Raw genomic sequence first — 12288 nt, 5'->3', positions numbered from 1 at the left:
ACTTTTTCAGGCATCGTTTAAGAATTCAACTTATTAAATTATTAAGTATAACATATGTCTATGTCAACAACTTAGTAAAATTAATAAACAAAAAAACATATTAATGTGAGGTAACAGTAATATTTCTAAACAGTTTAATCACATGAATCCCAGGATTATGCAAGGTAATAAGGTTCTCTCCAATTATTAAAAAATTTAGCCTAATTCTCTCGAATATAGATTAAACATGCACCATTCAGATAGTGTGTCCATTAATTACAATCCGTTTAGTATTTAATTATTAATTTAGTTGCATTCCCACATTTTTAATGCATGAATAACATAGTCATAATTTTATCTGAAAGCATAAACAGTCTAGGCACATAACATCATTAACAACATAAATAATCTAACTTATGAAAATTAAATTATTCTAATATCGAAGGAATTAATCAGCCATAACTATATTAAAAAAATTAAATTCAATTGCAAACATGATTTCTCAAATTGAACAATAATAAATTAAAAGAGAAAGGGAAAGAATTGCAAAAGCATTTTCGGTGGTTCTATAAGCCTTGCTCCTCCTTTAAGCTCAACTCCTTGCCATAGCAATCAAGCAAAATGCTCCTTCAATGGCCGAATGAGCTCCTTTTAAATCCTTGCACCACTCACTTGAAGAATAGGAAAATGGGAGAGGAAAGCAAAGAGAGAGAAAGATGAATGAATGAGGGATGATGGAATGAGGGAATGAGGGGGTGGTATTTATACTAGTAGGGGAAACTTGTATTTGCTAAAAGTAGCAATCCTAAGGACTTTAAATTAAATATTAAATGGACGAATAGGCTGCTTGTAGCTAAATTTGAGTTATTTCCTCCTTAATTGGAAGGTTTGGCTTCAACATTGAGCAGTAGGCTTAACTACTTCACTGATCCAATTTCCTAGCTGGGTCAAGTTTGTCCATTATCCATAATTCTAATTAATTTTGGAAGCCCATAGCTGATTAATTATCAACCCCCCTTTGCCTGACTTTTGCTACAGAAAATTACTACAACATCGAATATTGAGTAGGTGAGCTTCGAGGCCAATTTTCCTCCTATTGCACAAAATTGTGTTAAATAGGCAAAAATATGTCAAATTAGCATGTAAATAACAAAAAAAATGTAAATTTCTCTTTAATTTTTTATGTAATTTTGTAATAAAATTTCGTTATTAAAATACTTTGAACTTGCATGAATTACTAGTAAAAATATGTTGAAAAAGACTATATAAATTAAAGTTATCACAAAACCATAAGGAAAGAGGGGTGTTATCAATCAGCAAAAACTGAAAATTAAGACCGCAAATGAGGATGCTAGGTTGGGTCTTCCTTAAGGAAGGGTCTATGCAAAGGTTAAGTTAAAGGAAGATATTGGCTAGGGTAATATGGTAAACATATGTTGCGTTCAATATGGGATGAGTAAATCAAGGTAAGGATCCACCGTTGTGGTGAAGATAATTGCAAGTCCTCTAATATTATTCGATAATTTGTATATTTGTGTATATGGATATCTTTAAGGACTCAACTGGGAATGGTAAAATGAAAGTCTGAGATAAAGTTGGACAGGGTTAAACCCCAGAAGGAATTGTTATTTGGAAGAGCACACTTATGACTAAAATAGAGGATATGTCTGCCAATAGTTAGCTTAGGGGAAACAAAGCATTTGCTACACTAGTGAAATTATGGAATCCCCTACGATACTCAAGGAGTTTAAATTTGGTGCTTTTATTATTATTTCCTCAAAAATTTAGGGTTTTCAATTTCTTCCGTATAGAATTTCACTATGTTGATCCGAACTTATGGTTGTCCTGCCTTGTATGTATGTTTAAGGATTGACTTAAGATTCACGTGGAGGAACTAAGCCAAACACCGTAAGCTCGCGCAAACAGTGCTATAACTGTATCATGCATATAGGGGGCACCCTTAGAGGCCACGCCTTAAGGATTAATTTAGTGTATCTGTAGTAAAGTCTCAAGTTAAAATTTGTAAATAATTATTCATGTTTAATAAGATAGAATGATTATAAGAACTTAGTGCTTGTATGATAAGGAATGTAATAAGAGTTTAAATTTTGTATTTTTGACGTTATTCTTGAAAATGAGTAAGATTGAATACTAGCAATGTATGTATAACTTGGAATTATTTAAGTCAGAAAGTAAATTAGGTTAGAAATTTTGTTAAGTTATTCAGGTTGATTATGACACTTGGTACCCAAACCCGATAATTGGGTCAGGTATAGAGTGTTACAATTTAGTTGTATCAGAGCTTCGATTTAGTCGATCTTCTAGACATAGAAAGTTAAGGAATATCCCTTATATGCTTGATACCTTAAATTTGACTTAGTCCCTTAAGTTATCATAAGGTTGATGTGTGTTATGGAATTGGATGCATTTGTGCAAATCGTTATAAGCCGGTTTTGTGCATATCATAGCAAAAGGAAAGATGAACAAGGTAATTGCGAAAGAAAAGTGAAGAAATGAAGAAAAATCTCATTAAAAAGAGATGAGAGAAAATATATATGTATAACAAGAGAAATTCTAATACCCTTTGGGTTAGAGAAGTGGTAGCATCTCTTGGGCTTTCATCCTTTAGGTTAGTACCTCCCGAAAAATTAGAGTTGAACATATCTAAATCCTGACTGTAGAAGTGTTTGTTGGATTCCATTCATTTCTTTTTGAATTCCTCCCATTCAGTCCCTTTGGGATTTAGGACTTCGAAGCTAAGGTTAGTATTGGTGAGATGTTGCATGCATTTGGATTTCAAGTAGCTTAGATCGAAGGGACCCTTATTGACTTGAGTATGTAACACCAAGTTAGACCTTACACTGGGCAGATCTGCCTTAATGCTCACGTTGGTATGCTCTTTAAACTTCTCTAGAGACTCGTTGTTCTCTATTTTTATTTTTTTCTACAAGGAGTTGTTTCTCAAGGGCTTCCATTTGACGAACCCTTTCTTCTAACTCTTTTTTCCGGGCTACCGAAGTGTGGTACTTTGTCTCCCAAGTGGACACAGACTATGTGAGCTCATGACTTTTGTGAACTATGTCATCATATGATTGGTGGAGCTAGGCAAATGATTGTTCGCCAGAGAGAATGATCCTTTCAGATTTTGTTCGCCTAGCCTCGATCTCATCACAAGCTTGTTGGAGAGCCCATCTCATAAGTCCCCACTCTATAGCTGTCATGGAAAAAGAACCTGCCATATCAAAAAGGGTAGGTTTATTAATATCCCCATAAGAATAATAAGGGTAGGTGAATTCTTTGAGTTTTGGGGGCAAATCAATATCTTATTTCTGTTGGACAATAAAAGGGGAAAAGGGATATTATCCCGTACTAATGTGCTTTCTCCATGAGAAGAAGGTGTGTACCTCGTCGAAATGAGGAGTGTAGTAAAGACTGCCAATTGTGGATGTATACGAGATGGGGTGAGTAGTGTCCAAGATTGAAACCACAGGTGGGAAGTGTCTATAATATTGGTAGGGTCGGTGGTATGTTTAGTGATGGCTTGGGGAGGGACAAAAGGCTCCCTATCTAGACTAAAGGTTCCTTACTAGGCCTATGATGGACCAATCTATTCTTGTTATTTTCTCCAGCACTAGAGGACCGTCTTTCCAACCTCTACCTCTTGCGGCTACTATTACCCGCCCGCACAATAACATAATTCACCTTTATAGCCTCTTGAGTACTCTCCATAAGGGCTTTCACTTCTATGTTTGGTGGATTGCAGGAAGAATTAAGGGAAGTGGGAGAATTTGCAGTAGGAATAGAAAGGTTAGCAACAATATCAACAAGGGTTCTAACAGGTGACTTACCCCGAAAACCAGGTGTTGGGGCAGACATGCGTTGAGGAGGTATATTACAGTCTATTTAAAGGAAGTTAGTAGGCTCCCTTCTTCTCCTCATTAAAGATTAGGCCAATTCATCTATGGCTCCATAAGGCCACACTTTATTTGCAAATATTACTCTTTGAGGATTCACACTCAATGCCAAATTCGCTGTTCTAAAGTCATTGGGGCTTTGCCCTTTTAAACAGTAACAAAAGATGTTCTTAACTGTTAGAAGTTTTTCCCACTTAAGAGAACGTCCATGCTTTAATTGGTCATATTGTGCTCTGGAGATATCAGAAATAAATGCTTGCCGCTAGAGAGAAGTAGACTCTTGAGGATGTACCACCTTAGGGAAAATTCGAATCCTCCATCAATTTTCCTTCTTACCAATATAAATTTTTGGCTGTCAAAGTGGAGAATTGAAGAAGAACTTTGAATAATGGACTCGTGGTCTTTGTGTGTGTAGAAATGGACCATTCCAACTGAGACCTCTTAAGTGATGACCTCTAATTGGTAGATAAGTTGGAAAATACCAATAAATGGTGGCTCGCAGTGTTTGCAGCTGATGACGTCAAAAACTAACTAAAATATGACAAAGGCAAGCGCATTTATCGAATGGTAGCATAGCTACGGTGAGTCGGGAATATCGTATCCATGAGGACTAAAAGTACCAGTAATTACTATATTTTTATTTTCTAGCCTATAAATTGAAAGGTTGTTTTTAATCTAAATTTAAACTAAACTAATTACTAAGAGACAGAGAGTGAATTAGGAAAATAATCGAAGGAAAAATTATAAGAGAGGCAATACCTAGGAAAGAATCCACTTAGACTTCACTTATTATTCTAAATCTGAATTAAGCGATTTATTCATTTGACTTGATCCGTAGAAATCCCTAAATTATATTAATATCTCTTTCGAGAATAAAAATAACTAACTCTAGGTTGATTAATTAAAATCTCTTTCTAATTAAAACCCCTATCATCGCATTAACTCGATCTATGGATTACCCTATTAGATTTGACTCTAATCCAGTAGATTTATGTCGTCCTATTTCTAGGATTGCATGCAAATCCACCCAATTATGCCAGATCTACTTTTAAACAGGGACTTTTGCTCTACTAAATAAGCACATCAATCATGAATTAATATCCTGAAAACATTAAACATGAAGGTAAGTAAACATAATTGAGATCAAGAACAAACATTTATCGTGTAATTTAGAAAAAATAAATAATAAGATTTATCATAGGTTTCATCCTCCCTAGGTACTCAGGGAATTTAGTTTATACTTAGAAAGGTAAACATCTCAAAAATAGGAAAATAACAAAACATAAAGAACCCAAAAATTTCTAAAGAAATTGAAAGAAGATCTTCAGTCTTGAAGGAGATCCAGCTTCTGAGTTGAGTTCGTCGGTGTTCTACGAGTAATTTTTGTGTTCTACTTCGCGTACCCCTTTAGGTCCTCTTCTAGTGTATATTTATAGACTTTAGAATGCTCAAAAACACTAAAAATTGGGTTTTTCTGCGTAACAGGGAAGCAGGGTGTGAAATTGACACGGACTAGAACATGGGTGTGTGGCCAGCCCGTGTCGAAATGCCCAGGCCGTGTGGATCCTGGAAATAGCTTTTTTTCCAGATTTTGTCTCGTTTTTTGCTCCTTTCGCTCCCCTGTGCTCACTTAAGTATAGAAACATGAATTCAAAAGATTAAGAGCATCAAATTCACTAATCATATAATAAATCATCCAAAAACGTAATCAAGAATGAGATTAAAAACATGTTACTTTTATGGCTTATCAAATATCCCCACACTTAAGTATTTGCTTGTCCTCAAGCAAAATCCTCAACTCATAATTAAAATTAATATTTCTCAACTTGTAATTCTCATCAATAATGTTTTTTTCATAATTCACAAATAATCACACATTGATAATTCAACTAAAAGAGCACTAAAGATTCAACCAATCCAAGTCACACTTTTTTTAAGACATGAAAACATAAGTATCTCCCTTTATCTAAGTAATTACCTTTAATTTAAAATTGACAAGATTTTACATCCTCACTAAAGATTCACTCAAATCACTCAAAGTGTTTAAAGTTCAAAAATTAAACACTCAAAAGTCAATTATGAAAAGTCATTAACATAGGCTTGCATGAAAATCAAATCTCCGCCGTTATAAAATGATATGATACACAAATCAAAAGGTCTTTAAAGGGTTGTAACAGGACTTAGTTAAAGGTGTGGATAAAGGCTGAAAAAGAAGGTTAGAATCGAGATCGAATTGATAAATTACCTAACTAGAAAAATAAACTAATATTGAATAATTACATCAATCGAAATTATTAAATAATAACACGAGATTCTTCTCAGAATATGAAATTAACTACTTAAGCTCAAAAACATAGAATTAGTAATAATCAACATAAATGTATTTTTTTCCACTTTTTTTTCACTTTTTTTCATTTTTTTTAGAACAATGGATAATAAAAGAAAATTTAACAACTGAAATAAAAGAACATAGTTAAGTAACTAACCAAATTAAAGGAGTCAATAAAACGGGAAACAATTCTCAATGAATCAAAAATGAGTTATGGGTTAATATTAATGGGTAAGTTAAGAAACGGTTTGTTAGCTTAAAAGGGGTTCATTAAGGGTTAATTATGAAGGTAGGCTTATGTAACAGCTCGATTTAGACCCTATTCAGAATAGTGGTTTTAGGACCACAAATTCGAGTCAAAAAATATTTTAATATTATTTTCTGTGCTTATAATATGTGAATTGATATCTGTGAAAGTTTCGTGTGAAAATTTGATCATTTGTGTGTTTAATTTGATAAAAGGACCTAATTGCATAAAATGTAAAAGTGGCTTGTTAATTGTTAAAGTGCTTAATTGCTATGTATCTTTAAATTAGAGGTCCTTATGTGGTTAATAAACCATTGAATTTATGAGTGGAAATTAATGACCTTAATTAACATGAATTATATGTTTAATTATAAAGGGCAAATTAGTAATTGATGAATTATTTTTTAATAAAATAAAAAAAAACATGATAATGGATGATTCATTCATCCTTATTGTCAAAAATCAAAAATAAAAAGGAAGAAAAAGAGCTCTTAGGGTTCGGCTAAGAATTTTGGTGACTAAGGTATGATTTTTAATCGGTTTTTGATAATTTCTATGTTTTTTGTGATTGTTGCTTAGCAATCTTTCAAGCCCATGCCTCAATTTCTAAATTTGATTATGATTTTAAGTTGTGCCATTGTTGATAATGTGAATTTTATGAAGTTAGATGATAGAAAATAAAATATATGTGTTAGATTACTATGTTTTGTATTGGGGTTTTTGATGAATTTGAGTATTTTAGACTAAATTGTGAAAATGAGAAATTGAGGGGCTAAAATGTGAAATAAATGAAATATATGGGCTTGTATGAGATTAAGGAAAATTCAGCTAGGCATTTGTGAAAAGAAATTTTGTGTATTTTGTGTATTTTATGATTTTATGAATTAGGGACTAAAGTGTTAAAATGTGAAAATGTGAGGGTTAATTTGTAGAATGCCCTAAATATGTGTATATGGGTTGATTTGAATGAATGTGAGATTAAATAAGTCAAATTTGAATTTATATAGATCAAGAACCAAAGAAAATGAAATTAGATCAAGGAAAGTCGAAAGTCGTTGAATAGCCGTTTGTTTCCATTCATTTCCGTATGAGGTACGTCGATATACAAATAAATGTGTTTGAATTGATTTATTCACGTTTATATGATATTGAATTGTGATGAATAGATATAGAAGATGAATATGTGAAATTGAGAAAGTTTTGATAATGTAACGACGTCCAAAAGCTAGTACGAACCGTAGCATAGTTAGGATACATATGTCATGACATAGGATTTTCGATATGTGATTTCATGTAATACCACATCTGGGACTTCGGAATCGGTTTGAGATTTACATGTAAGACCATGACTGGGACATCGACATCGTATTTGATTTCGTGTAAGACCCTGTCTGGGACAGTGGCATCGACATTTGATTACATGTAAGACCACGTCTGAGACATTGGCATTGTACGACCTTTCTGAGTTATCCGAGTATCCTTAATGATTTCAAAAGGTTCAACAGGCATTTCGAGAAACGAATTAACTATGTGAATGTATATCTGATTCAGGTACGTACGAATTGTGTATGAAATTTGGTAATGAAAGGTGAGTATGAATATGATCTTTTGATATGTGAATTACATGGAAATATGATGTTCTTATAAGTATGTGATCATGAAGAATTGAGCTAAATGAGAAATATGAACTTGCTATTGTGTTATGCCATGATTCATATGGATGAATAAGTTTATAAGTGTGATATATGATAAGTTTATTTGTATATGGCTTACTAAGCTTTTGAAAGCTTACTTTGTGTGTGTTTGCATTGTGTTTTAGATATCGAAGCTACTAGAAGCTCAGGGATTGTCGAGGATCATCACCACACTATTAAATATTATTTTGGTACCTTTTGAAAATGTATATATCAAAGTATGGCATGTATAGGCTAGAGAACTTTGAATGTGTTTTGAGATGTGTATATCTAGCCATGTGATATGGCTTGGTTATGGATGAGATTATGAATGAATTTTGGTATATGCTTTGTGTTCAAAAATGGTATGTTTTGATGTGCTCTTGAATGACCAAATGAAATGGTCAATTTTGGTAAGTCTCATGGTTGATTTGAGAAGTTAATATGATGTGAAATGGTATGAATTGAAATGGATTAATATGATGTATGAATCATATGCTTTTGATATAAAATTTGTACTTTGAATTGGTATGTTTGAGTTGGGATTTTTATACAGGAATGAATGATGATATCATGGGTCAATTTGTACGTGATTTAGTATGTTTTGGCTGCCTTTGGGGCATGAAATGTGCTTTGTTTTATGCTTGTAGGGATGGTTCAAAATGGTTATTTTTTTCCACACAGGTAGAGACACGGCCGTGTGTCTCAGCCGTACGTGACACACGGTTACATTATACGGCCATGTGTCCCATGGGGTACCCTACGATTTAAAGTCAGTATACCTTACAATATTGACATGGCCTAGACACACGGGCTTGTCTATTGGTCATGTGTGGCACACGGGCTGGCACATGGGCGTATGGTCAGCCGTGTAACCCAATTCTGTAACCTCTCTAATTTTCACACTGCCTGGCACACGGGCTTGTCTTGTGGTCATGTGGACAAGTCAGTATGTGTGCTCTATTTTGCCACGGCCTAGACACACGGGCGTGTCTAATGCCGTGTAAAGCACACGGCCTGTTCACATGGGCGTGTGGCCTCTGTAACTTTGAGAAATTGTTTAGTTTCGAAAAATTTTGTATGTGTTCAGTTTAGTTCCAACCTCTTTCTAATGCATGTTTAAGGTCTCGTTGACCTAAAAAAGGGACTGATTGTTGATATTTGAATATGATATAATAATGTATGACTGTTGACTGTGAAATGATTGTGAAATGTTTCGATATGTACGGTAATGCCTCTTAACTCTAATCCAATGTCAGATATGGGGTTAGGGGTGTTACATTTAGTTAGTATCAGAGCTACAGTTTAGTCAATTTTAGGACTAACGTAGTGTATGTGAGTCTGGCTATATATGCCATATATACGAACTATTATAGTGTGATGATTCCTGACAATGAAAATGTGTTTTCATATAGTAAATGGATCCTGAACGAGCCGTAGCTGACAATGTTAAAAGTAATGTGTCTGCTCCCGCTCAAAGGACAGCGCCATCCGATTCTAGACCTGTTAATAGTAGCTATGAGGGAAAGGCTAAACAAGCCTTTTACCAAATGATGAATGATTGGTTCACTCAGTATATTAGAACCAATCTGGCTGTGCCACAACCTTCACCTCGCTAAATCCTCCACAAATCTCTATTACGCCACAAGTTAATCTGATTCAGTTGAATAAGCCACCAATGGATAAAATTAGAAAATATGGGACCGAAGAGTTTCGTGCTACTACTAATGATGATGCTGAAAGAGCTGAATTCTGGTTAGAGAATACAATATGAGTGTTCGATGAAATGTCATGTACGTCTTAAATGTGTCATTTCACTTTTGAGAGCTAGGCGTATCATTGGTGGAAGACACTGATATCTGTGGTTCCGAGGGAATGAGTCACCTAGGATTTCTTTCAAGTTAAATTTTGAAAGAAATGCATCATTCAGAGATTCATTAATCAGAAAGGTAAAGAGTTTCTTGAGCTGAAACAGGACCGTATGTTCGTTACGAAATACGAGCGAGAATTTGTGAGAGTAAGCCAGTATACATAAGAATGTGTCTCGACTGAAGCAATAATGTGTAAAAGGTTTGAAGATGGCTTAAATGAAGATATCCGCTTGTTAGTCGGGATACTTGAAATAAAAGAGCTTGTTGTTCTTGTTGAACAAGCATGTAAAGCTGAAGAACTCGGGAGAGAGAAAAGAAAAGCCAACTCAGAAGTTAGAGATACGAAAAAGAGATTCTCAAGTAAATCATTTCAATCTGCGTCAAAGAAATTCTGAGATGATTATAATCATTCAAAGGTTAATGTGGGACATTCAAGTAGAGATCATATTAGATCTTATTCGAGTTTCAAAGCTCCAGCTACTTCTGTTGCAAGTGTTGGAAATGTTCAATCCGATCGACCCAAGTGTAGACATTGTGGTAATAGACATCCGGAAAGTTGTAGATTGAATGATCAAGCTTGCTTTAGATGTGGATCCTTAGATTACTTTATCCGTAAATGTCCTCAGTCTGTAGAACAAGAGGTTGTGCAAAATCTGAGGCCGAGTGGAAATACAGCTCGAAGTAGACCGCCCAAAAATACGGGTAATGTGAGTGGTAGTCAGAGGGGAACCAAAGATATGATTGTTTGATCTGAGGCTAGAGCACCTGCTAGAGCCTACGCCATCCGAGCTCGTGAGGAAGCTTCGTCTCCAGATGTGATTACGGGTACATTTACTCTTTACGATACTTCTGTGATTGCATTGATAAATCCTGGATCAGCACATTCTTATATATGTATGAACTTAGTGAGCAGTAAGACTTTGCCTGTAGAGTCTACTGAAATTGTAATTAGAGTATCAAACCTCTTAGGTCGGTGTGTTTTGGTTGACAAAGTGTGTAAGAATTGTCCATTGATGATTCGAGATTCATGTTTTCTGGTTGATTTGATGTTATTACCATTCGACGAATTTGATATAATTCTAGGTATGGATTGGCTAACTTTGCATGATGCTATAGTAAACTGTAAACGGAAAACTATTGATTTGCGATGTCAGAATGATGAGATTATTCGGATTGAGTCAAATGATCTAAATAGTTTACCGACAATGATTTCTTCGATGTTAGTTCAGAAATATGTGAGAAAGGGTTGTGAAGGCTACTTTGCTTATGTGATTGATTCGAAAGTGACAGAAAAGAAAACTGAATCAGTGTCTGTTCTCTATGAATTCTCTGATGTGTTTCCTGAAGAACTTTCGGGATTACCTCTACTTCGAGAAGTTGAGTTTGGCATTGAATTAGTACCGGGGACTACTCCGAATTTGATAGCTCCATATAGAATGGCTCTAACCAAGTTAAAAGAATTAAAATCTCTTTTAAAATATCAATTGCAAGAGTTGATCGATAGAGGATTCGCAAGACTGAGTTTCTCACCTTGGGGTGCTCCTGTTCTGTTTGTGAAAAAGAAAGACGGCACGATGAGAATGTGCATTGATTATCATTAGTTGAACAAAGTGACTATCAAGAACAAATATCCCCTACCTCGAATTGTTGATTTGTTTGATCAATTGAAATGAGCTACCGTGTTTTCAAAGATAGATTTGAGGTCGAGCTATTATCAGTTGAGAGTAAAAGATTTGGACATTCCGAAAACTGCACGGGCACTATGAGTTCTTACTTATGCCTTTCGGATTAACAAATACACCTATTGTTTTTATGGATTTGATGAACAGAATTTTTAGACCGTATTTAGATCGATTTGTTGTCGTATTCAGTGATGACATATTGATATATTCACGTGATGAAACCGAAAATGCTAAGCATCTGAAAATAGTGCTACAGACTTTGCGTGATAAGCAGTTGTTTGCGAAGTTTAGCAAATGTGAATTCTGGTTATGAGAAGTTGGGTTTCTAGGACATATTGTGTCAGTATCTGGTATCCGAGTTGATCCGAGCAAAATTTCATCTATTTTAGATTAGAAGCATTCGAGAAATGTTTTTGAAGTCCGTAGTTTTCTAGGACTTGCCGGTTATTATAGACGATTTGTGAAAGGCTTTTCTATGATTGCTACTCCGTTGATGAAATTGCTTCAGAAAGATGTGAAGTTTAAATGGTCTGAAAAGTGTCAGTAAAGCTTTGATCAGTTGAAAGCCCTATTGACAGAAGCTCCGGTGTTAG

This window comes from Gossypium hirsutum, chromosome A11 (genome assembly GCF_007990345.1).
Source record: "Gossypium hirsutum isolate 1008001.06 chromosome A11, Gossypium_hirsutum_v2.1, whole genome shotgun sequence".
Classification (NCBI taxonomy): domain Eukaryota; kingdom Viridiplantae; phylum Streptophyta; class Magnoliopsida; order Malvales; family Malvaceae; genus Gossypium; species Gossypium hirsutum.
This window is presented reverse-complemented; position numbering follows the sequence as displayed.